Consider the following 26,821-nt stretch of genomic DNA (forward strand, 5'->3'; position numbering starts at 1 on the left):
CTCACATCAGGCTCTCTGCTGGGTGGGGAGCCTGCTTCCTCCTCTCTCTCTGCCTGCCTCTCTGCCTACTTGTGATCTCTGTCAAATAAATAAATAAATTCTTAAAAAAAAAATCTTAGTGATTCTTAGGTCAAGTGCCACCTCCTCCAGGAAGCCTTCTATCCTGCAGCCACCCTCCATCCTGGTTGGCTGCTCCTGCAGAGGGCTCCTTAGAACTTTCTGCTTATCCCTGTGTTAAGTGTTGCCTTGTTGCCTACATTTTCATTGACTGTGGACCTCACACTAGACTTGGAGCTCCTGGAGAGGAGGAAGTAAGGGTCTTACTTGTCTTGGCGTTGCAGACATGTCCCATCTGTGGCAAGTGCTCACCAAATGTTATATGTGGTAATAAATGGATTTCCACTGCAGTCATGTGTCACACAGTTCCTCAGATGACCTTATAAGCCCCTTGCTTGGAGGGGTGTACAGCATCGTATATTTCTCAGGAAGGCCTCTCTGTCTGAACCTCAAGTGCCTGGCACTTAGTAGGTACTTGGAAAACATTGGTGATCCCGTTAAGTGATTCTGAATTATCCACTGCACTGATTTCTCCCAGCCACCAGGTCCCCCGTCCTAACCCTTAGCATGGCCAATGGAAAATTAATTGGTTGCAAAGTGCATATCTAATTACAACATCCCGCCCCTGCCACAGAGACGTTCAAATGTTAATTATAACATATGCATCTCAATAACAGACGGTAGCATTTCATGCAGCATTAATAACGCCACATGGACCGCCCAGTGCATACACAAAGCTTCCTTTTATCTGCCATTAGGACAGACTTTGCACTTTCAGCACGGAAGCCTTCCTGCCCCTGAAACCAAACGTTTCCCTGCAAGCCTGGACCGTGCCTAAGTCCTCAGTTCTCTCTACACGGAGGTCCCTACCCAGGGCCGTGACACGGTCGCGGGGAGGGAGCGTCGGCCGGCGGGTTTTGGCATGACCACACTGGACAGTCTCCGCTGCGTGGGCTGCATCCCCGGCGTCCCGGCGGCGCCCGGCTCTCCAGGGCCCGCCATCCCGGGAAAGAAAGGCGAACTACATTACCCAGCAGGCCTTCTGCCGCCCTCTTTCCTTTCAAGTCTTTGCACGTGGCCGGAGGGGAGGGAGGGGCCGGGACGTCACTCTCCTACATTCTCTTTCCCTGTGTCAGAGCAGGGATCGTTTTTTTTTTTTTTTTTTTTTCCCTTCCTCTACTCCCTCCCCCCAACCCACCTCTCCCTCCCTCTTTCCCTTCCCTCCCTCCCTCCCCTCCCGGTTGGGTTTGTGCGCTGGGGCGCCGATCCCCTCCGCAACCGGGACGCGCGGAACTCGAGGCAGGAGTCGGCTCTCGAGCCTTCTCCCTCCCTTCCCCTTCCCTGCCCCCTTCCCCCACCCCCGACTCGGACTCGGAGCGGCGGCCGGAGGAACCCCGAGGTGAGCATCCCCCCGCCCGCCCTCCTCTTTTAGTCAGCTCCGCTTGCGAATCGATTCGGGGACCCGCCGGGAGGGCTGCGTGACGTGCGCGTGCTTATGGATAAACCCGAGAAAACCGCCCCAAACAATTAGCCCCCTTCCCCCTCCCTGCGCCCCCCGCCGCCCGGCGTCGGCGCAGATCCTCCGACCCCCTCTCGGTCGCGGACGGGACTCCAAGATCTCGCCCCCTCCCCAGGGTCGCCCCTTCCCCGCAGGGCTCCCCGCCCAGTGGGGAGCCCTAGCCCTGGGGCTCCCGAGAAGAGGGGGTTCTCGGGGGCGCACGGCTGGAGCCCGGCTCGCGTCGGAGCCGCGCGGTGTAGCCGCTGTCATGTGCCGGGTTCCGAGCCGGGGGGGAGGAAGAGAGCGAGCGTGATTGCTCTCCCTTTTGTTTTGAAGCCCGCATTTGCTGCATCAAGCAGTTGCTTTAGTACCAGCCAAACTTGCAGCTGTTCTGACCGCGCTCGGCCGAGGTAGGGAGCGCGGCCCTGGGTGGCGACTCCGGGCCGGAGACTGCTGCGCTGGCGGCTGCCGGAGGGACCCCCGAGAGAGTGTCTCCACGCAGCCCCTCCCTCCTGTGGTGACTGATTGTGTCTGTAGCAGCGGCCGTGCGAGAGAGTGTGTGCGCGCCCGTCCCCGCGAGCTCAGGGATGTCTGTCGTCTAGACAGGCGGCACCCTCCCTCCGTCCCCTGTGAGCCTGCGGGCCGCGGGGGGCGCGGGGGATGGGAGCATAGGAGGAACCCGAATCGGTGCAGCCATTGCGGTCGCAGTTTTGGACATTCCCTACGGTGGTGATTCTGTTGGCTTTATTATTATTCCTGTCGCCGCGGTGTAATTGGGCCTGGGGAATAGATCCGCCCGGCCGAGCGGTGGTTAAGTTGACAGGCTGGGAAAAGCCTGCTCGCGGTGGCGAGTGACCCGAGTGGCTGCGGGGTGGGCTCCGGCTCGGGCTCTTCGGGACGACGAGCAGGTGACTGTCCTGGACGCGGGTCGTGGGGGCAGGGAGGGCTGGGGGTGGTGGTTCGGTCTGCGGAGGCGGAGGTCCGCGGCCCAGAGAACCGCGGGCCCGAGCCCGGGTGCTTCTGAAGGAGGCGTCCCGGGGACCGCGGGTTTGAGTTGGTATGTCTTAACACTGACGTTAAAAGACAGTCGGGGTTCGGAACCCCTCCTCTGGTCGGCGTTGGCTGTTGGGTTTCGTGGAGTTTTCAGGGCTGGGGTTGGGGGCCCGGTGTGAGCAGGGAGGGGGTGCGGCTTGTAAAGGGGAGGGCTGGCTGCGGGAGGCCTGTGTGTCCCCACCCCGAGGAGCGAGGCGTCGCCTCCCCCGCCCAGCTGTTTGTGTGTGTACACACCGCTCTGGCGTGTGTGGGGGGGGGCGGGGCGTGGAGGGGACAGACCGCGGCGTAGTGGGGATGCGCGTGGGCCCGACTACCGGGTGAATCGTCTCGCCAGCCCCCTCGCGGTCCCAGTTGGGGTCTTAGTCATGTGTGTGTGTCCGCGCGCGCGCGCGCCCCCGCGTTACTTGGACTGGGGGTCCTGCGGCTATGCGACCGGGGAGCCCCTGCAGCTGCGTGTGCGCGGAGTCGGCGAGGGAGCTCCGGACTCGCGGTGGCGCGGGAGACCTGCGGTGCCTCCCTCCGCGTCCCGGATGCTCCCTGACCCGGCGGCGCCGGGCGCAGGTCTGGCTGGGCGGGGAGCGAGTGCGCGCGTGTTGCCGCCCCCCACCCTCCGGACACGCTCGGGTTGACCCTGGCTCCGAGGCACTGTGTGGCTGCGCGTCCCCGCGCGCCCCGCCGCTGCCTCGCGGACCCTGGAGAGGACCAGTGCGCTCTGCGGAGCCCCTTCGCGTTCTTCGTCCTGTAAACGGTGGGGAGCAAAGGCTGCCCGGCCCGCCCGGCCCCGGCCGGTCAGGGCGCTGCTGCCCGCGCCGCTACCGGGTGCCGGGCGAGTCTCACGGCTTCGTCGCCTTCGCCGCCTTCGCCGCCGGGTCTGTGCCGCCGGGAGATTATCTCCCAGGCTAGGGGCCGGCGCGCAAAGGGAGGACGCGGGTGGAGTGCGGGCCCGCGGCGGCTGGAGTCTCGGGAGAGCGAAAGTGACACAGCACGAGCGCCGCAGCGGCCGCGGGAGCTGGAGGGGAGAGGAAGGAGCCGCCCACAGCACGGGGAGGGGCCGCGGGCTGTCCGGGCCCGGTCCCTATTGCCCAGCGCGGGGTCTGGCCGGAAGACCTCGGGAATCCCAGCTTCGAGCATGCTTAGCCAGCGCGAGGCAATGGCCAGGCTTTCCAGAAAACCCAGTCATATGGGAACAGAGTGCGCCGAACAAACGTTAGATGTGCAGTACCTCACAGGACCCACTCAGGTCGCCTGAGGAAACTCCCTTTGAGTATGTGAAACAGGATTCGATTTACACACAGATCATCTCTGGTGTGTCAAGTGTCTGTCCTCGATAATGTAGCTTGTAGGCAGGAATTTTGTAATTCTGGGGTACAGCGTCCTCATCAGTGATTAACAGATTTTCATAATAATAGTATATTTGTAAGACTTTAAAGGCCGTTTCTCCCCACCCCCATCCCCACTTTGAATCATCACATTTATTAAGAGGGTCCTATGAGGTGGGGGGGGGGGGGTATTAACCCCGTTTCACAGATAAGCGGGCTGAGACTCAGAAAGTGCCATGACTTGCCCAAGGCCTCTCAGAGGGAGAAGAGCTACTTTCTCCCTCTCTGTGGTCTTGTGATTTCTCTTCTCAGCCTATGGCTTTTCATTCAAATAATGGCCTGTGTGTGTGTGTTTGTGTATGTTTGGGTATTTTGTTTTGTTTTGTTTTGAGATTAGGTCTTGGAACCCCAGGAAGTACTGAACCTGGGTAAGGGCCTAAATTATACTGGTATTTCTTCTTTGCCAAAACAATATTGATTTGTTACCAGTTCTAGTGAGAATAGCCATTAAAGAACAGAAGTCGGCACTGCTGTTATTATTACTCATCTGATAATTTGCTAATGGTGAGTGGTTATCGGCTTTGACACACGCACTGTGCCAGAATCATACCATGTAATAAATCCATACGGCATATGTGTTTATGCAACACCTGTCTGTGTTCCTATGAGTGTGTTCATGGATTCAGTGTCCTTATTGAATCTACCGTTTATTCTTTAGGTGCTGGTTTATGTGTAGATCCCTGAGAAACCATCCCAGGTGATCCTCCCTGCCCTCTGCATCTCCGGGGATAGGGAAGCCCTGAAAAGAGCAAAGAGCTCCTACATGCTGGATGTATTTTTCAGAGTTCCTATGCAGGAAGGTTCTCGGACACAGCCTGGAGGGTTATTAGGTTTGGCCAACTAATCACTCATTTACAACTATGTATTGAGTACCTACATGTTTCTGTACCTAGAAGTGTGTGCAAAGAAAATTGAACACATAGTGCCCTCTTGCCAACAACATATTCTAGCTGCAGAGATAAATGTAAGATTTTAAGTCCAGCATATGTTTATTGAACACCTACCTTAGACTAGATACTCTACTGTGTTTGGGGCACACAAAGATAGTGTAGTAGAAATAGCTACGTTGTAATGCAGGAAAACAGATGATTCACAGCCTGCAGAGGAGAACAAATCATAAATACTTTAGAGCACTCACCCTGGGACTTAGTCAATTTCACACTTGTTGGTCGGAAGGGACTCCTAATGCCAGTTCCTTTCCAGAGCAAATGCAGGAGGGAGCAAGAGAGGAAGATCAGCCTTCTGTCCCTCATTACCTTGGGTTTCAGGCTGTCTGTACCCTCCCAGGTGGGCCTGAAGGTATGTTCTTCTGGGGAAGTTAGGCAGTCATCTGCTGAAGTCAACCAGCGGAGTGCTGAGCTGCAAGGAGCTGAAAGATGGTTCTCCATGGTCCTGCCCCAGCTCTGCGGGGCTCGGCTGGGCTTTGGTTGGCTGTCTTCAGTGCTACTCTGGGGCTTCTGCCAAGGTCTCACTCAGGCCCTTCCTGGGCTTAGCAGTTTCCGTCTTGCAGGTTGGTGTGGATGTTTTCCTATGGGTCTGCTTTTTATCTGTTCATTCCCAAATTCACTTCTGGGGTCCCTGACACTGTCTCCGTTTGGGGGTCTACTAGCGTGGTTTCAAGATTCCATTGTTTGCTGTTCAGATGGTGAAGGAGGAAGCAGGAGGTGGTAGGTAGGATGGAGAGAGAGTCCCAAGCCCAGAGAGAGAACAGGAGGTTCAAACAGACGGGCGAATCACAGTTGCTGGGAATTTTCCAAATGTGGTGGTATTGTTACATAGCTTACCGATAACATGGCAGCCTCTTTTGATGTTCTTTTGTGGGGGGATCCTCTACCTCTCGGCCTCACTGCCAACTCAGTCACTTCAGCTCAGCTGTTCACATTCAGGTTTTACTCTGCCCTCCTGCCTCGAGCTGCACACAATTTAATTTAGAACAGTGCTGTGTTGGTGGCCTTCTCCCTGAATTATCACCATGCTATCGACATCTGCCTCTTATTTCGCAGTTAAACCCAGGCCACAGCTGTGGTTCAGAAGAGGGGGTGTGTGAGAACAGATATATCTCCAGATTAGGCACCCACACCCCGGACGGGTCTAACCAATGTGCTGATCTCCATGTGAAGACCCTGAGGCCGATCAAGGTGAAACGACTTGCCCAGCGTCCCTGAGAGCCCTTGGCAGAGTGGGACAAGAATGTTCAGATTTTGATGCCTTGATCAATTTTCTTTTTTCCATATTGTGGTGCTTTCTGAAACAAGTGGGGTTCTTACTTCCCAAAGAGTGAGAATGCTACCTTTTCTCTGCTTTCTTCTAGTTCTGGGAAAGGCTCTGGAATTCACCTCTGAGTCTCGAGGTTCCTTTCCTTTGAGACTGCCCTGCCCGCCCTGCCTTTCATCTTTGGCATCTAGGAATCCGGCTGAGGGCATAGATTTGTGGGAGGTGGTAGGCCTGGGGACTTCCCAGGGCACTTAGGTTTGGCCTTTGTTTTTCCCTTCCCATGGCAGGGTCCTCAGCAACCTACCAAAAGTGTTTGCAAAGATGTGATGTATGTGCATTTTTCTAGGAAGAGGTCCCACACATTTCATTGGATCTTCACCTGACTCAGTCAGGACACCCCTCTGGCGGGGATAGTGGAGTGGGGTGGGTGGTTGGTTGGTACAGGAGACTACACTTGATTTGGGTTTACAGTTTGCGAGGTAGTTCACACAAGTGATCTCATCTGCTTTTTACCATAGCCCTGCGAGGCTGTCAGCATTATTCCCATTTTGTATATGAGGAAATCGAGCCTCCAAAGTTAGTGACATGCCCAAGTCACAAGGAAGCGGTAGAGCAAGGATTGGAACCCGGGGCTTCAGACTTCAAATCCAGTGCCTAGGGCTGGGATGGTCATCATGTCACATCATCATGACAGTTTTGTAAAAAAAGTTTTTAGAACTTTTTATGTCCACTGTTGGTTCATATTCAGCATGGAGTCAGACCCAAGTGCTGACTAACTTACTCAAGGATGGGATGGATAAAGTAAGGAAGACAGTTATCGTAGCACTGATATGTAGATGAGGCCAATGGGGATGATTTTGTGGGAGAGATGAATTGGGGAGTGGATCTGGGGTCCCGGCAGACCTAGAATCGATTTTCAGTTGTGGCAATGGCCCAAAAGTCTGTAAAGGGGAAAATGTGTGGTGAGCATAGTGGTTGAGAAAGTTCTGAGGGCCTTAGAGTAGAAAGATCAAGGGGCATCTGTTCTAGAATCAGAGATCGGGGAGGGCTTCCTAAGGGAGACAATGCAGGAGATGAAAGCAAATGGATGAAAAGAAGAAACCAGCAGGAGAGGAGACAAAAGTGAGAAGGAACAGCGTGTGCCTAGGAGGGGTGACCTGAGGCTGGGCATAGCCAGGGATTGCTGCAGCAAGGTCAAGTTCAAAGGTGGAGAGGCAGACATGGAGGGCACAGATCCAAGAGAGCCTGCCTGAGGGAGGACATTGGCTGTCATACTGCAGGTAGAGCACAAAGGATGGGGCTTTAAGCAGGGCTGAGGCGTGCTGCCCTAGATCAGTGGGGAATGTGACCTGGAGCCCTGGAGCCAGGAGGCCACTGGGCTGATGAGGCAATGACAGGTTCCATCTAGGATCCAGGTCTCAGGGGATAAAGCCTGGAGCTGAGGACGTGTGTAGAGGGATGGAGGCAAGGCTGTGCATTAAAGACATTTGGGGACTAAAGTCTGCAGTGACTGCTTAGCTCGGAGGAATAAAGGAGAAGTCCCAGCGACTCACAGGTTTCTGGCCTCACTGACAGGGTGGATGGCAGCCTTTACCCGGGGGTGTACTTGCGGTTGTCGGAGCAGGTCGACTGAGGCTGGGGTGAGAAGGAGGACCACATGAGCTCCGTGGTAGATGGTGTGTTGTTGGATTTGAACTGCGGGTGGGAGGGTCCGGTGGAGCCGTCTCTGGGAAAACAGTGTGCAGGTTAGCAGCCCGAGGAAGATGTGTGGGCAGGAGCTACAGTTACGGGAGTGGGAAAGAGCTGCTTGGGAGCGGGACTGCACGGGGGGGGGGGGGGGGGGGGGGGGGGGGGGTTGTGGGGGGGGGCTGTTGTAGATAATAAAAGACCTCTTCCTCCCATTGTCAGAGAATCCTTTGTCATGCCCAGCCGGTGGCCACTGTCGTCAGGGAAGCCAGGGCGGGGATGCTGTGTCATGCTGGAGGCCCAGCTGGCAGGATCCAGCGACAGCTGAGAGCACACTTCAGCTGGGAGCCTTTAGAGTGAGGGGAGAGGCGTGTTCATTTTTTTTTTTTAAAGATTTATTTATTTGACAGAGAGAGATCACAAGTAGGCAGAGAGGCAGGCAGAGAGAGAGAGAGAGGAGGAAGCAGGCTCCCAGCTAAGCAGAGAGCCTGATGCAGGGCTCGATCCCAGGACCCTGGGATCATGACCTGAGCTGAAGGCAGAGGCTTTAACTGCTGAGCCACCCAGGCACCCCGAGGCGTGTTCACTTTTAACATCCGCGGTGAGCGGAGCAGGGTTCCAGGCACTCAGGGCGCGAGCAAAGAGCAGGGAAGCCGGGCCCAGATGGGGACAGAGGAAGCCAGGAGAAAGCTTGCACTCCCTGCGCAAGTCGTGGAGGGTGATTTCCATAGTGGACCCTTGGCAGATACTTCTCGCTCCTCACTGCAGCCAGAGAGCTGATGTGTTTTTGGCAGAGTCGTTTCAGTTTTGAGTCTTCGGGGCCTGAACGAGCGACACACAGTAGGTATTGCAACTGTGGTTGGGATCTGCAGGGATGTGGCCGGAGTTCATTGTTCGGGCTGGGAGGCCAGCCAGGGAAGGTTCTCGTGAGCAAGTCCAAAGAGGGTATCCCAACACTGAGTTAAAATATTTTTAGTATCACAGTGGAGTAAAAATCTTGAAAATCGTCCAATTACCAAGCACCTAGAAACGCTGTATAAAATATAACTAGCATCCTTTCGAAGAAGAGAGGAGCTAATGGAACAGAAGGGAACTACCCAGGGGACTCAAAACTGAGTGTGGACAGCTGGCTTCCACTTGGGCTGGGCCAGTCCTGGGGGTTGGGGTGTGAGGGGTGGTTGCCAGTCTCAGAACCAAAGGGGGTTGAGTCCTGGCAACGTCTCCTCCGGGACACCAGACGGGGAGGGGGAGCTTGGCAATTTTGGCCTGGATTTCCCCACACCAGTGGGGAAAAATCGGCCCTGGAAACTAGAATACCTCAGGCCTGTTATGGCTTCGGATGCCCACCACAAATGTGATCTAGAGTCCCCAAGAGGACGAGTTAGCAGAAAAAGCATCCAGGGACCAGGCTACCCCAGCCCATGGCTCTCAGCTCCCAGGGGCACCAGGAAGATTCTGGGGCTCCTCACCCTTCACTGACTTGAGTCTCCTCCACCTTGGAGAGAATACTGAAGTACCCAGGTGGCCTGAATGAGTGACGAGGAGGAGAGAGAGGCTGGAGTGGGAGAGGAGGACAGGTGGGAACCTTTCATAAGGGCCTTGGAGACAGCTGCACGCCTGTGGAGAAGTGTGCAGGGCCTATGAAGGGCTGTTCCCACTCCAGGGCTTCATCTTAGTGCAAGCCTGCAGACAAGCCCATCCCAGAAGGCCAGAATGTTCTCCCTTACCATTGACTCAGGACAAGTCCTCAAGAGGCTTCTGTCCAGGTTATCCCGAAGGATGCTCTATGCGGACTCCAACTGCTACGGGTCCCCCAGTCTGTGTACCGCATCATCTCCCCCATGTCCAGTTTCCTGGAACTTGAAACTCGGAAACACCTTAGAGTTCCCCATTCAGTCTCCCAGCCGGTGTGGGAATCCTGGCTTATCTCACTCCAATGCTTCCCGCTACCCACAGCCAGGAGCCTACTGTTCTGTGAGGCAGCCCCTTCCCTCATTCGAAGCCTTTTGCAGTTGGAAAGACCTTCCACAAGCCTCAGGCAGCACCCAGCCATTTCCCCCATGGCCCTTTTGGCTGTTGTGATTTTCCAGACCCTTCACCATCCTGTTGGCTTCCGCGAGAAGGGCCTTAATTTGTCAAGCTAAGATTCTGTGAGACAGTGTCCAGCCAAGTCCCATCTAAACTTACTGCGCACCGAGGGAGTTTTTGCAGATGGCTGCGAGATTAGCCGAGCTGGCTGCATAGGCACAGTCTGTGATACAGAAGTTTGGAGAAGCTTTGGCTCCGTGCTTTTCAGATTCATATGGAAGAAGCAACAGCATACGCTGCAAATTTCTTCCTCCAGCACCCAGAATACACTGCAGCTCAGAAGCTTATCAGTTAGTGACTCCGGGGATCTGAGGCCGGGAGCTGGTGTTGATGGAGTATCCCTTTATGATGGGTACCGGCCTACGCGTCCTCCGTATGCCTCCCTGAGTGAAAGTAAGGTCTGTGAGGGAGAGAGGCAGAGAGGCAGAGACATGGAGATGCCTCACAGTCACTGTGACCGTTGAGCCCCAAAGTTATTCAGAGAGAATGTGTGTGGTTCCCTCCAGGGTGGGTGGAGCTCACATTCCCATCGCTGTTCCCTTTTAGGGCCTGCCTCCGGGTAGGCCTTGTCATGATCTCACCACTAGTTGAGAAGCCACAATATGGCGAATATGAATTCACCATATTCGTGGGTCATTAGCTGAGACACTGAAGAGTTTGAACACATCTTGATGTGTCCCTGGACTGGATGGTGTTCACAATCAAGAATGTTCAGGCATGTAGTTTATCTGTCTTGGGGCCTGTCTGCAGTGTCCTGGGCTGTCCTCAGGGAACAAAAGGCCTTCTGCTCCCTTGTTGTATGTCCAGGACGTTTGGGGTCTGTGGGATTCATAGATCCCCTGGGCGCCACGTTGAATTCAGCAGAACATGAGTTGCCTGAACAGCGAGCTTGCCTCAGCCAGCTGGATGTCCAGATAAACTCGGCCGCTTTCACACAGGGCCTCAGCTGACAGGGCCCAGTGGCGAGGGTCAGGGATTCTGGAAAAGCACCCAGTTTCTTCTCTTCCCCCTCCAAATGTTGTTCCTTATGCTGGTTCGCCTCCAACCTTTTAGCCTGAGGCCCTTACCTCTGTTAATATCTGGTTCAGTTTAGCAGACGTGTGTCACATACCTGCTATAGGACGGGTGAATTCGGAGAACCTGGCAGGGTTCTCCCTACCTCCCATCTTCATTTTGGTGGGGAAGACAGAATGGCCTCATGTTCATATAATGTGGGAAGTCTTGGGTAAGGGGAAAGAAAAGTATGCTAAAGCAGCCAACACAGGGCGATGATATTTCTTTTGTCCAAATGCAGAAAAACTCGAGAGTGAAAGGAGTGCTATTAATAATCATGTTGGGATACAGATGTCACCTGGGCCAGTCCTAGGCCAGTGGGGGCTTATGGCCACATGGACCAGGGATGTATGTGTGGGTCACACCTGACACCGTCACCACTCATTCACACAGGGAGATGATGGACTATAGTGCCTACAAAGAAACTAACAACCGTTTCCCCATTTTGTTGAGGGGCTAGAGAGGAAAGCATTTTCCATGGGGACTGTGGGCTTAAAATTCTGATGGATCTCAATTTCCGGCCACAAGGATCTGTCATCTGTCTCACCCCGATCTCAGTTTTGAGGTTGGAGTCGGAGGTGGAAGTTTGGAGAGCTGAAAACCACCTGGCTTGTAGGATGTGCTTGGCGACAGGTAAAAGAACACTGGACTCAAAGGGCTTAATAAACAAGGTGTTTACGGACTAACGGAGCCAGAAGTCTGAAGGTCGGGGTTCTAGGGTTGGTTAATTCTTTGGGTCAGGGATGATTTCAAGGACTCCATCTAACCTTATAGGCAAGCATTTTCAGCATTTTGGCCTTTATCCTCCACCTTGTCTCCTCATGGTCATAGCAAGGCTGCCCCTGCTCCACACATCACCTGTTCTCATGTAACTGTGTCTGAGGGCACGCGGGAAAGTAAATTTCCCCTTGAGTTTTAATTTATCGAGCATGGACACCTTTCCCAGAATCTCCCTGCTAGAATTTCCAGCAAGCGCCATTGAACAGAAATGGGCAGCTACTTAAGCTTTAGCTCCATGGAGGCTGAGAAAGCAAGTCTTGGTGTTTTCTGCCTCGTCTACAGGAAGAGGTGAGACTGCTTGCAAGGCAATGGGGAGGAGAATCATGGTTGGATGAGCATTGATTAATGTTTGCCTCAACAAATTTCAATATGATTTCATTGACTTATTTGGGGGAGTTTTCAGCTTTATTGAGAAATAATTGTTTATATCTTAACATAATCGAAGTGAAAAAAAAATGCACCCCCGGCTCTGGCAACTGATCTGCTTTCTTTCATTATAGTTTTGCCTTTTTTAGTAATTATTATTTCTTAACTCATGGATATTGTTGGAGCATAGGACCCCAGGTATCTTATGATGCCTTTTGCATGGTCTCAGTAGGTGGGTTCTGTGCCTTCTCCCCCTGCCAGTAGCCCGTCTCCTCCTCCACCACTGGGGCCAAGGGGAGACCCTGGCAGACAGAATTGTCCAGAGGCAGGGAGCCTGTGTCACAGGTGGCCCAGACAGCAGGACTAGAGGTGCCTGAGGGGCTGAGGCTCTGGCTGGTTGATGGCAGACAGCGGTCACCTTTGAGGGTAGCTATGGGGTTGAGAGAAGAAATTGCTCCTTAGTGTGGTGTGGATACCTTGGGTCCTACAGAGTCTTGTCTGTGCTGATTGGGAAGTCTGACCCTAGCGGAGGACACTATCTTCCCTTCCCCAAACCTCTATCCCCTTCGTATAGACAGACAGCCTGAGCCATAGGTGCCGGCCCAGTGCCCTGGGACAAATCCATCCCCGTTCAGGTCTTTATACACTCTGCTAATCTGGTCAGTTTCCACTTCCCCTCCACCCCCAGACTTGGTCTGTAAATCTTTAGGGCACTTGGCATGTGCTATCACTCCCGTCATTTCTCCGGGCCTCGCCTGATCTGTTCTCTGAAATCAGATGCACCTTGAGACTATCCTAGTCTGAGTCATCTGCGGGTAGATCCTAGGACTAGGACGGTGCCTGCCACAGGGTCCGTGCTCTGTGAAGAGACATTTTTTTACAGCAAAGTACATGTTGGTAGAAAGAGGAAAGGCACTTGCTGCTCTTGGCCATCTCCAGATTTAAAACCAGGTCATTGTGGGGGCAACACGGGGCCCTGCGTGAGCGTTTATGGATCTCTACCTAATCCTTCCCTAAAGAGGAAGGAAGGTAACCCACCATGCTGTTTGGGGTGGAACTGTAACCCCCAGTACCTCGAATAAGATAGTGTGAATAAGAATGTGTTTGGAGACAGAGCCCTTAAAGAGATAATTCAGGTAAAAGGAGGTCCTACGGGTGGGCCTTAAACCAATACGACTGGTTTCCTTAAAAAAGGAGCACATAGGGGCGCCTGGGTGGCTCAGTCATTAAGTGTCTGCTTTCGGCTCAGGTCATGATCGCAGGGTCCTGGGATCGAGCCCCACATCGGGCTGCCTGCTGGGCAGGAAGCCTGAGTCTTTCTCTCACTCCTCCTACTTGTATTCCCTCTTTCCCTGTGTCTCTCTCTGTCAAATAAATAAAATCTTTAAAAAATTTTTTTTTTTAAAAAGGGCATAAAGACAGAGGCAAGACACAGACCTAGGACACCTGGGAGATCAGGACACAGGGGGAAGGCAGCCATCTGCAAGTCAAGGAGAGAGGCCCCAGAGGAAACTAACCATGCTGTTCTTCATCTCGGCCTTCTAGCCTCTGGAACTGTGGGAACACAAAGGTCTCTTGTTGTAGGCTTACCTAGTCTGTGCTGCAACTCCAGGTGCATGTGTGACTCCCAAACCTGGATTTTTCTCTCTGAGCGGCTGTGTTTGCACAGTAGGGAAGATGTCTCTCAAACCAGGCATTGAACAGGTGGTATTTCTCCTGACAACCCTGGGCCAGTTTATTTTTTGGGTATTACAGTGATGAGTGCTTAGTGAGCCCTTCACTTGTGTTACATTAATTAGCCTTCACAGCCTCTCTTCTATAGTTGAGAAAAGGAAGGCACAGAGAGGGTAAGTAATTTACCCTTGGTCACACAGCTCCTAGGTGATTTAGTCAGTTTTGCTCGAGTTTTGCCTCTGAAGCATCACCCACAGAGATTGACAGGTTGTGCTGAGGTTTCCTTGCAGTGATCTGAAAAGGTCACAGATCTCAGGTCTGCCACTGGTGACCTGGGTGACCTTGGGCAACTCACATCATGGTTGATGTATTCTCCTCAGTGACCTCAGGGATTCGATGAGGAATTATCCAACATCCCTGCTTGTCTCCCTCTGAGGTCCCCAGTGCTCCAGAGTAGGGATTAGGTCCTCAGCCTGGACTGGCGTAGAGAAGGAAGGCTCCCTGTGATGTCATCTTTGGCATTTGCCTGCACCTAAGGCAGCAGCTCGGGGGCTGCCTGATTTGGCCATTTGGACGTATGGCTTGGCAGCTTGCTCCTTCCCTATAGAATTAATTTTTTCAATAAGGTAGACATTATCTCTGCCCCATGCCAGGCCCCGTTCTAGGTCTTTTAAGGATGTGGGCTCTGAGTGAGACTGACTGAAGGGGATGGGGAAAGGGTTGCTGGGGAGCCATGCATTGTGTTTTCTTCCTCTGGGTGAAACAGACGTGGCTGACTGTGGCCACATTCATGCGGGAGAGAAACCAGCCATGGGGGCGGAACCTTGGGAGCCCACGTAGAGCCCAGGTCCTCTGTATCTTGGCCCATCTGGTTTCCATTTCCTGTTTGAGCCAGGTGGACGGCAGGTGACGGTGAAGTTGAGAACAGGGCAAGAACAAGGTGAGCACTGGGATTCCGACAGGCTGAAAATGGGTCAGTAAGAACAAGAGGAAGGTTGGCTGGGCTCCTTAGGGACACTGTCGGGGACCTGGTTTTAACCTGGGCAGCCCCGTTCCTGGTTTATCCTCATAGGGTTATAGTGATTTTAGTTACCCCATTAGAGCCAAGTTTACTTAATGTATCTGTAATGGATTTCAGACCCAGAAAAGCACTGTGTCAAGTTTCTGGTTCCCTCATGGCCTGCTCGTGATCTCCACAGTTCCTGAATCCCTGTGCCCCGGCTCCAGCATTCAGAGGCCGGGAAAAGGCCGTCAGATCCCAGGGGGTGCGTGTTCACTGAGCAGACTGCTTGCTGTGGACGGGTAGCTGTCCATTATCACCTTGGGGTGTGCCCTTGTCAGCAGCACGGGGTCATTACTCCTGATGTTCTTGGGAGTTGGCAGGGCTAATGTGCTTCTTCCATTGGGGAGACCGAGGCAAGAGAAACCAGTGAGAAAACAAATCGAGGGCTGGTTCTCCATTCAGGAAGCACCCTTAACTTTTATGCCTTTGAGTAAGGCACTCATCCTCTTGATGGAGTATAGGCTGATTTTCATTTGACTCTCTAGGACTTGCAAAAAATTACAACTTGTAAAAAATTTACAACATTTAAATGTGCCTCAAAGGGGAAGAAAAAGTCCGTGGAACTTGTGATCACACTGTTGCTTAACAGGATGCTAAGTTTAATAAAAAGTCGATACAAGGTCAATAATAATATAACAGCTGGTGATATGAGCATGACGGACAACTCCAAGGTCGTGAATTTTTGGAAAGGCTGCATAAGCAAGTTGGGTTGGGTTTATGTCCCTTGGCATTGGGACAGTTTTGAATAATACATGTTCCGTTTCAGCCTGAGGCTACCTCTTTTCATGTACCAAGTGTGGGTACGTAAATATTTATTTATTTATATAAAACATTTGTATACATGGCCATAATTTGTATTCATAGAAGATGGTCATTAACTGAAGACAACCTCAGTAAATATTTTTGTAAAGAAAAGAGTCCTTTTATACAGTCTCCAGTTTCTTTCAAAAGCACCTGTTTTGCAAATTTAGACTTTCTAAACCATAACTTCTGTCATCCAGGATTTTGATAACCAGAAACTTCTTTTTTTTTTTTTTAAAGCCAAGGATGTCATACATCCTGCTTTTTTTTTTTGTTAAAGATTTTATTTATGTATTTATATATTTATTTGTCAGAGAGAGAGCACACAAACAGGCAGAGAGGCAGGCAGAGGCAGAGAGAGAAGCAGGCTCCCCGCTGAGAAAGGAGCCTGATGCGGGACTCGATCCCAGGACCCTGAGATCATGACCTGAGCCGAAGGCAGCGGCTTAACCCACTGAGCCACCCAGGTGTCCCAACCAGAAACTCTTCATTGGCTCTTGAATAACCTCAGCACAATGGCAGTTAATACATTTAATTGTCAGAAAGATTTAGCATCTCTTGTGCTATGGTAAAGAGTGTTCTGTTTGACATCCTTTCACCAACCACTAATAAATACTCTAGTCTAAGAGGCACATTCTAGATCTAACTCATTCCAATAAACCTGTCATAGTTTTGCTGCTCAAATTCAGGTCATCTGTAAGAGTTATCTTGAAGTTGAGATAATGACTTATCCCACTAAAGTCAACATCTTGGGGCCAATGTAGTCTCTTCCACGTCGTGAGCAATGGTGACTATATTTTCTGAATGAAAAATCAGGTTGTGCGTTGGAGTATTTGAAATCAGGACTTCTCTCAACTGGCATCTTATGTCTGAATTGGGACTCTGGGGTCTCATTCTCAAATTTGTTGTTATGCTCATACGAATTCAAAACAATTTTTTTATAAAAATACATTGGCCCTACCTCCTGAGATATACTTTCTCTTTTCTAGTTTCCCCCCAAAATATCTTCGCACCTATGATTCTGCTTCCAATACGATGTGTGTATGGGGTTTCCACACCACCAAGCAATCCCCTGACACCAGCTGGGTAGTCTGCAATTCAGCTTCATTCTGGCACTGTCTGCCTGGAGATAGGTCAGATCCCACAGGTTAAGGACTTAGTCCTACAAAATGCCCCCTTTCCCCAGAGATAGGGTCAGATGCCAAAGGTTAAAGGCTCAGTCCTATAAGACCCTCCATACTGCCACCCCTGCAGACACACCAGATTCAGACACCGTGCTTCTGACTGGCTATAGATTGGAGGTTCTAATGACCCTGCTCCTTAAGTTCCATTGATTTGTTACAGTGGCTCCCAGGACTCAGACATTTTGCTTACTAGGTTACTGATTTATTATGGAAGGATATAACTCAGGAACCACCAGATGGAAGAGATGCATAGGATCGGGTATATAGAAAGACCCCAGCACTTCCATGACCTCTTGGAGCTACTATCCCGCATCTTCATGTGTCCACCAACCCGGAAGCTCTCTGAACCCTGTCGTTGGGTTTTTGGGGAGCTTGATTATATAAGCATGGTTGATTTAATCACTGGCCATTGGCAACGGATTCAACCTCCAGCCCTTCTTCCATCTCCTGAGGCCAGGGGGTGGGACTGAAAGTTCTAGCCCTCTAATCACAGGGCAAGTTCCCTGGCAAGGAGCCCCATCTTTAGGTGCTTTCCAAGAGTCCCCTCATTAACAGAACCTACTTTGGGTGGAAAAGGGCTTATTAGGAATGCAAGACCTTTTTCTCTCATAAATTCCAAGGGTTTTAGGAACTCTCTGCTAAGAACAGTAGATGACCAGATCTGTGTCTCTTATTTTAAATCACAATATCATATTCCTTTCTCAGCACAACAGAATGTGAAATCTGGGGCCTGTATTCCCATCCCAGCCCCCAAATTCCTAACAAACAAAACAGTATTTTCTTGTGTTACCTGTGGAAGTGAATAGCTTTGTGACCCGAGCAAATAAATGGTTGACATTAAGAGCCTTTTCTAGTTCGTACTACTGTGCAACAAAGCACCCTAAAAGTTAGTGACTTAAACAACAAGAGTCGTTAATTCTGCTCATGAGTCTGCAATTTGGGCAGTGCCCAGCAGGTGCAGCTTGGCTCTGCCGGGGCACGGTGTCCACTGGGCTGGCTCAGGTCGCTCCCAGAAGATCTGCTTCCAAGATGGCTCAGTCCCATGGCCGGCAAGATGGGCTGGCCTTCGGTTCTTCTCCATGGAGCTGCTCGGGCTTCCTCTGGGCACGATGGCTGGCTTCCAAAGTCAATGTCCCAAGAAACAGGAAGGAGAAATGGCCGATTTCTTCCAGGCTGGGCCTGGACACTGGCTCACTTGTCACTCCCACGTGCCGTTGGTCAAGCGGTTCCTGGGTCTGAATTCTTGGGGAAGGGACAGAGACCCCATTTCTTGATGCGACCAGAGTCAGACATTCTGGGGGTCATGTTTAAACCACAAGAGCTGGTCTCACAGAGACAGAGCACCCTTCCTTCTCACAGACCCTCACCGAAACGCAGATTTTATCTGCTCGTCACCATGGTGTGTGGAGGGATGAAGAAAGAAATGTTTCTAAAACCCTTTTTGTTCGGTTTGAATTCTGTGAAGTCCCTTTTATATTGTAGTTCTTTAACAAGTGGCTTGCCCTTGTCGTGGGTGTGGGGAAGGGGCTGTACTTAATCACTCCCAGAATTCACTAAAATAAGGACACTCAGGCCCCTGGCTGTCCTGGGGGGGACCCTTCCCCTGCATGGCATCCCACTTAGCGATTTTCTCGGAGCAATCCTACAGTGACAAGCTCCTGGGCTGGCGACTGGGGGGGCTATCGAGATGAACCATGAGACACCCCTCCCCTGGGCCTCACCTTCACAGAGCCCAGGGTGTGTGTCGTAGCTGGAAAGTGTGGCCTCCATGTCACTTCTCGCGATGTGCTCTTCAACTGGCAGAACACCTCGAGCGTGTTCTGAATGCAGGGTTGATTTCTCTCTCCCTTTCTGGGCTCTCCATTTTCGAACGGGGCCTAGGAGTGCAGAGACCTTGGTTCCAGCTGTCAAATAACTCCCTACTGTGTCCTCCTCATCTGTAAAGTGGGGCATTGGGTGTAATCCAAGGGTTGGCAAATATTAAAGGCCCAAGCTGGCCCAGTGCATGTTTTTCTTTCTTTCTTTTTTTTTTTAAGATTTTATTTATTTATTTGAGAGAAAGAGAAAGAGAGAACTCGAACAAAAGTTGGGGGAGGGGCAGAGGGAAAAAGAGAGAAGCCGACTCCACGCAGGACTGCAGGGCTCCGTCCCAGGCCCCTGGAATCATGACCTTGGCCAAAGGCAGACCCTTAACTGATAGAGCCACCTGGACCCCTCCCCCATCTTGCCTGGTTTTCTAAGAGAGGTTTTACTGGAACACAGTCACACCTGTTGCTGGGAGCGTGTCCGTGGCTGGCCCTGGCTCCTTGAAGCAGAGACTGTCTGGCCCACAAAGCCTGAAATATTTATCCTCTGGCACTTCACAGAAAGTTTGTGGACCCCCTGGTCTAGGATAAAGCTTTTCAAACTTAATTTTAGCCACAAAATTTTTTCTTCGAATAACTTTTAACATTTTTATTGACCCATAAGTCGATTCTAATATTTACCATGTGCCAGGCACTGTACCGGGTGCTTTAACAGTATTGGCTGGTTTAATCCTTATAAAAACCCTGTGAGATGGCTATTGTTATCCTCCCCGTTTTAGAGAAGAGAAAACGGAGACAGGGTTCCCAGAGAGGTTAAGTCACTTCCCTAAGATCACACAGCTAAAGAGTAACAAGAGCAAGATTCAGATTCAGCAGGCTGGCTCTGGAGTCCGTGTACGTACCCACTGCTCCATGCTGCTGCTCCCTGGTGGTCTCCTGTGAAGACTGGGTAGAGCAGGGCCAGCTGGCTAGAACCGAGGTGGAGATGATCAGCTTCTTCCCCTCATCCCTTGGCTCCTCTCTCTGCAGCCCACAGGGTCCTTGGGACCATATCTGATGATCTCAGGAAGCTATAAGGGTAAGGTCCTAATCTTGTAGAGGGGACTTTAGCTTGTTTTGTCTTCAACAGGAGGCATTGACCCTGGTTTTTGGAGGCTCAGGCAGGCCAGGATTTGCAGAGAGCACTGTTCTCTGGGAGTGAGGACTCCAGACAAACACCATTTCTAGACAATCGTAATTATGCCCAATAAAAATGAGTGCTCGGAGACCCAGGTCCCTATTCCAGAGCAATCACTGGAAGAAGGCATCTTTCAATTAATTGCAGTGCCCCAAACAAGTATTAAAACCAATAAATCTATTTGGAGCCAGTTTCTGGGGTCAGAGTGATTTACTTCAGAATGGAGCCATAAAATTCAACAAGGGCTGACTTCCCATGCTGAATGTCACCTTTCTATTTCCCTCCTACCAGCAACTGGGGGAGTTAGAAGGTTAATGGCAGCATTTCCTGTGGGGAGGGGAGCCTGGAGCTGCAGGAGGGCCCTTGGGGGGGTCTTCCCTGTATGCAAATTAGCTGTCTTAACTAAGCCCTCCTTTCCCATAAGTGAGGAGTCTGCGGGGATAAAATACAGCCTTCCCCGCCCTTTGGAAATGCTCTTTAGAGCCGGGGAGATGAGGGTGACTCACTTTTACTGCCAATGGAAAGCTGACCTTGATCTTGGTTGAGGTTTGAAGGTGACCGGATTCTTGGGGGAATTTATTCTTTGGCTGGTCTCAGCAATGGTATCTATTTAGTTTGGTGATTTAAGAGGATCCCCGGTTCTTAGTGGACCCCCACCCCGGCCCCCGGCCCTGGCCAGTAGCTCCTCTGCCCTAGACAGAGGGATCTGCCCTATTCTGAGGTTTCTTCTGTTTCTGCCTTTTCTCGTGGGCCTGTGTTCCTGCCTGCCTCAGTGGGGCTTGGGACTCCCAAGTGGGTGTAGTCTAGGCTCTTTCCAGGGGTGCCCCTCCTGTTCCAGGTCCCTGGCCTTGCCTTCTCCCCCAGCCAGGCGCACACTACTTCCCTGACTCCCAGAATGATGAAAGAATCTTCCTAACAACGAGGCATCCCAGTTCCTTCTCTGTAGGAGAGTTTTGATTTGGGGGTGGGGTTTAAATTCTTCAGATTTGTTTTGGCTACTCTCAGGCCACTTTGCTCTCTCATGGTTTATCAAATTGGGTTTTCCCTTGTTCTCATGAGCCTGCTCTTCAGATATGCTCCGTCCCAGTAGTCCCGCTGTTTTAGGCATGGCCAGAGTCCAACCTTGGGAGGCCCAGAGGCCCAGGAGGTCCCAAAGCAAAAGGGGCTTTTGTGGGAGTGGGTGGTATTCCTCCTTTTCCCAAATGCTTTGCCTGCCACTTGGAATGCCAACAGGGGCCTTGCAGGCCTGAGGGATGAGACCGCCCATGTGAGGATGGCCACAGGTCCGTGCCCCCATCTTGGGGCATCTCCATGTGCTACAGACGGCCCCTCCTACAGGAGGCCCTGATAAGGGTCTCCAAAGCCTGGCTCTCCTCTAGCTTCTCCTAGAAGAATATTTGAATGAGTGAGCAAAACACCTTATTCACCTAATAACTAACTAGACAGAAAACAGCAGATACTTGAATAAGATGAAGCTGTTTAATTTGGGGGGATATTTTGGGAAATAGAAGCTTGGTTCTCATTGAAGATACCTCATTAGTCCGTGTACATTTTTCACAACTTAAAAATGTTACCGAAAATCCGGTGCTACCACCGCATTAAACATCCACTTAAAATCTTTAAAAATAGGGCACCTGGGTGGCTCAGTGGTTTAAGCTGCTGCTTTCGGCTCAGGTCATGGTCTCGGGATCCTGGGATCGAGTCCCGCATCGGGCTCTCTGCTTGGCAGGGAGCCTGCTTCCTTCTCACTTTCTCTGCCTACTTGTGATTTCTCTCTGTCAAATAAATAAATAAAATCTTTAAAAAAAAAATCTTTAAAAATATATATATACATTTAAAGAAGAGACTTGCCACCTCATCACTTGAACATTAGGGTAATTTTTGCATCCGCTCCCTTTCCCCCTTGAATGGCGATGGCTGCCTTGCAGGTATGTTAAATAATTTCACATACTTCAGTGGCCCAGGTTTTTCATTTGTTTCACGTCCTGTTTCTTGCCACTGAGCCCCCAGTTTCCATAGACCAGAGCGGCTGTGTCACCATGGACTGTCCCCTTTTAGTTTGTGCTTCCCAGCTGTCCGGGCCTTTTCCATCCCTCCTGCTAAGGGAAACGGCCAGGATTGTCACACTCTTAAATAGCGCCAGCTGCCACTCATCTGTGTCGTATTTTGTGAATGTACCGAGGACCCTCTTGCCTCATGTGTGGGCCAGCACAGTGATGCTCCCAGAGATTAGGTCTCACGCAGACTTCACAGCTGACACTGGGACCAGAGGCCACATTCTCTCCGTCTCAACTCATGCTCTTTCTACCCGACTCCAGAACCAGCCACAGACACAGGCCAGTCTTCGAGCTTTAGTTCTGTAGAAAGGGGTAATCATAGTGCCTCTTTCATAGGGCCACTGCAAGGCTGAAGTGGGCAGGTACATGTGCTTAGGACAGGGCTTGCTGACAGTACCGTGAGCTCTTAGGGATAGTAGGACCCCCACTATGTGCTGGATGCTTTGGGGGACAGATGGATCGTATGGCTGGGGCACATCCAGAAATGCAGGTAAAACCCCAGCCCAAAGAAGGATCATGCAAGCTGGGAAGACTGGGCTGGTGTGTGTGACCTCCTGACTGTCTCTCGTACCTGTGTCTCAGGGCCCAGCCTCTGGAGGTCACCACCTTTCCTTTGCTGGGACAGGTCGACCAGCAGGCCAAGGATGAACAGGAGGCGGCTTATAGAGCTGAACTAATGATTGTTTGTGGAAACATGGTGCCCTTACCCAGGGATCTCGGCATGCTCTGTGTGCTGCTGGCCCATTTCACAGACCGAGGCTGTGGCCACTGGGCATTCTGGCTCCCAGCCTTGCCTCACATGCTACAGTTTCTGTCACTGCACACACACACACACACACACACACACACACACAGGTCAGACCACCAACAGTGGAAGTGTGTGGTGAGTGAAGGGGGAATTTGTTCACTCATTCAGCAGGTATGCCCTATGATATCCTGAACCCCAGTCTAGCTGCTGGGGGCCTACTGTGGGCAGGACCGAACCTCCTGAAGCTCACTGACCACAGATGAGTGCATGCTCTGAAGGGGAATAAAGCAGGGCCAAGGGCCGCGGGTCTGGGAGAGGAGAGGCGACAGGAGGGTAGTAAGGGCAGAGTCCGGAAGGAAGTGGGGGTTGTCTGGGAGGGTCTGGAAGCATTGTCTGCTTGAGGAGCTTGGCCACTGCAACGGAGGGCAGTGAGCATGGAGAAGGGGGCGGCCAACTGGCAGTGAGGTTCCAGGGGCCAGGTCTTGCATGGGCTTGGATGAACTTGAACTCAGTAGTAATGGAGGAAGCCTCTGGTGGTGTTGAAGGGCGTGGTGTGCAGGGTGTGAGCTGAAAGCACGTGGGTTGGATTGCTACCTGGGGAGGGAGCTCTCCCTTCCGACCTTGGCCCTGAGCTGTGACTTGGGAACCTCCCACATGTCCTGTATTTCTGGCTTATCCAGGAACCTCTTGCCTTGAACCCTTAAGGAAGGCCATTCTGGACATTGCAGCGATCTAGGGACTGACATACCCCTCTCCAGAATGCCGGGCCCCAGCTCTGTGGTGGTGTGCTTCTGCAGAATCCCGTCTCCTGACTGTGAGCTTCTGGGACTCAGTGCCTATCTGTGCTCCTCTCTGTGAGCGGCGCAGAGTGGGCCTCCCCAAAGCTGGTAGGGAAGAGACGAGGCAAATCCCCAGATTCGGGGGCCAGTACCTTAGAAGGGAAGGAGCTATTTCCAGGGCCAGGCTGGGCTCTCGGGGGTCAGGGGTTGGGGTCGGTGGTCGGGGATGGAGAGGTTGGTCTCGTTGTGACACAGCAGGGACATTAGGGACACCCTTCCCATGCTGTGGGCATGGGAATCCATCATCCACTGTTTGATTTTGGAGGTGACAGCTGGGATGGCAGCTGATGCCTTGGGGCTAGCCTCTTCCTCTCACTTGCCTCTTGGAGAGGTATTTCCCTTTGGGGTGGGAGTTCCAGTTCTTTGTCTCATCCAGAAGGAAATGATAGCTTTGGAACAGCTACAGAAATCCCCTTGAGGATGGCTTTGGCTAGATGACAGGACAGGGACTTTTTGGAAGGGATAAGTAATGCTGGAGCCTAGAGGACAGGACTTGTGGTACCTACCCGTCTTTGGCTAGCAGTACCCCATAGCCGGGAATCCACTTAGGTCAAGACCAGGCTGAGAGACTGTAGATTTGGATATGGATCCGATCATTAATTTTTTTTTAAGATTTATTTGAGAGAGAGCATGGGGGGCAGAGGGAGAGGGAGACAAGCAGACTTCCCAGTGATCGGGAGGAGCCCTCCTCGGGGCTCGATCCCAGGACTCTGAGATCATGACCTGAGCCAAAATCAAGAGTCAGATGCTTAACTGACTGAGCCACCCAGATGCCCCTCAATCATTAAAATTTTTTTGAAGTCTATGAAATAGTCAAAGAGTTAATAGTCTCATTTATTCAACGGATGTACTCAATAGTTAATTTTTTTTTAAAGACTTAATTTATTTATTTGACAAAGAGAGAGATCACAAATAGGCAGAGAGGCAGGCAGGAGGCAGGGAAGCAGGCTCCCTGCCGAGCAGAGAGCCTGATGTGGGGCTCGATCCCAGGACCCTGGGATCATGACCTGAGCTGAAGGCAGAGGATTTAACCCACTGAGCCACCCAGGCACCCCTCCTCAATACCTAATTTTGAGCGGCAGCTATGCGCCAGGCTTTTTTCTAGGAATGAGGAATATAGCAAATGAACAAAATAGACAAAAATTCTTGCCCTCATTGTCTGGTCTTGTAACAAAAGGTCATCTGTAAAGGAAGACCCCTGAGATCTTTAAACAGTAACACTTGGAGTTCATGTAGGCATCATTTAAGGATCATCAGCTTTGTGATAGGCGGCATGGCGGGGGGGGGGGGGGGGCGGCGGATGTGCAGGGAAACAGGAACGGTGACGTCGGAGGATATTCTTGTGATACGGCAGTTGTCAGGGAAGAATGAGATTCTGTTTACAAAGTTGAACTTGTAAACAGCTATTTCTGAACACGTTGGTACTGCAGAGGTAAGTTATCCAGCACTGGTGTTCCAATGGGCCGAGTGATACTGAGTCTTTTCTTTGTGCCCTGGTACATGCGACTGGTGGGAAGATGTGCTCCGTGCTCTAGGGACTGACATGGTTAAGCAGTTTGTAAACAAAACAGGGGCAAGTCTGTTCAGAGTCACCTCAGGCGGCTGGGCCGGAGAGCTCTGAAAAGAACTCGGTGAGAGCAGTCAGGGAAGGCTTCCTGGAGGAGGTGGCTCCTAGTCAGAAAGAAGTGGACAGGGCACCTGGGCGGCTCAGGTCATGTTCTCAGGGTCCTGGGATGGAGTCCCGCCGCATCAGGCTCTCTGCTCAGCAGGGAGCCTGCTTCCTCCTCTCTCTCTGCCTGCCTCTCTGCCTACTTGTGATCTTTCTCTGTGTGTCAAATAAATAAATAAAATCTTTGAAAATATAAATAAATAAATAAATAAGGAAGAAGTGGACAAGGTGTTCTCAGAGATGATGACATGTGAGCATGGCCTGGTCCTTTGGGCAGTCTGGTCTGTTACAGTTGAGTCGGCGGTGGAAGTAGGGTTGGAGGTTTGAGGGCAGGGCTAGTGCAGACCAGTGGGGGCTTGACGGGTCCACTGAAGGTTTTGCAGCAGAGGATAACCTGGTGATTTTGAGTACTTAAGGGGTCAGCGATGATAGGAGGGAACTGGGAGCAGAGGAGTGTGAGTCCAGGCAACCAGGGTCCTATCCAGCAAGTCACAGGGTCAGAGATGAATCCCCCACTCTTTCTGTGCCTCAGTTTCCCTCGTCTATAAAATGAAAAGAAGCTTTTTAATCCTGGCCATTTCACAGATGAGTTGTGTGAGTCGTCACGTTAAGAATAGATGTAATAATGCTTTAAAAAAAAAAAAAAAGGAAAGTAAACTGTTAATTCAAGAAAGAAATTCAGGCGCCTGGTGTCAGGATCCCCTTCTCACTTCGGCTTTCTGTGCCTAGGAGACAGGGAGAAGTGAGAGAGGAATGTCATATGCCTGTGGGGAGATGACATGGGGCGTGCTTCAGAGAACCGGGGAGGTGGGGGCGGGTGTAGTGAGCCCAGCAGCATGCCGCCTAGCTGCCGCAGATCGTCCTCCCAGGACCCGCCAAGGAAGGGAGCTGCTAAGACCCTGAGCCAGAGCTGAGTCCCGGGGTCACGCAGCTCATCGGCAGAGGAGCCCGGCAGCTGAAACCGGGCGCTGATGGGCTCCCCGGTGTTAGTCTGCGAGGACTGCCATAACGAAGTGCCACACACGGGGGGCATCAAACGGAGAGATTCGTTTTCTCACACTTCTGGAAACGGCAAGTGCAAGGTCAGGGTGTTAGTAGGGAGGATTTCTCCCCAGCCTCCCTCCTCAGCTTAGGGATGGCCGCTTCTTGCTGTGTCCTCACATGACCTTCCTTCTGTGTGTGTCCGTGTCCTGATCTTCTGAGGAGACCAGTCGTAATGGATTAGGGCCCACCCTAATGACCTCATTTTACTTACTTATGTCTTTACGGGCTCCTTCTCCAAATGCAGTCATGTCCTGAGGTGTGGGAATTCGGGCTTTGACGTATGACTGGAGGGGGAGGGGATACAATTCAGCCTACAACACATTCATTCAGAATTTCAGAATTTCAGAGTTCATTCAGAACGTGCCCTTTTGAGCAGAAAGGCGCACTCCTGGAGGCAAAAGGGGTGAGAGTTGTGCGGTCTCTGGGGGCTGCCAGGGACTTGATTTGGGGACAGGGGCCCCACTGAGAGATGGACAAGTAGGACGCAGGCAGATGAGTGAGTGGTCTGGGTGCCCAGGAAACTTGAATCGGAGTCACTTAAGGAAACTTCATAAACGAAAGGACCCCTGAACTTAAAAAAATTCAG

The 26,821-nt window shown here is 51.7% G+C and overlaps 1 protein-coding gene across 6 annotated transcripts in view; it reads left to right on the plus strand.

Annotated features, from left to right (window-relative positions):
• The first annotated feature begins 1,238 nt into the window (after positions 1–1,238).
• The window catches only part of CTIF (cap binding complex dependent translation initiation factor), a 283,525-nt gene continuing 257,942 nt past the window's right edge, over positions 1,239–26,821 (plus strand). For 2 of the 6 annotated variants that reach the window (XM_046025092.1, XM_046025096.1), the window contains exon 1: positions 1,239–1,456. The gene's annotated coding sequence lies outside the window, so the exon portion shown is untranslated. Of the gene's footprint in view, positions 1,457–1,857; positions 1,966–2,113; positions 2,464–26,821 lie in introns of those variants that run through there. The other 4 variants (XM_046025097.1, XM_046025098.1, XM_046025095.1 and 1 more) reach the window with 3 other exon arrangements.

This window comes from Meles meles, chromosome 12, assembly GCF_922984935.1.
Source record: "Meles meles chromosome 12, mMelMel3.1 paternal haplotype, whole genome shotgun sequence".
NCBI classification, from domain to species: domain Eukaryota; kingdom Metazoa; phylum Chordata; class Mammalia; order Carnivora; family Mustelidae; genus Meles; species Meles meles.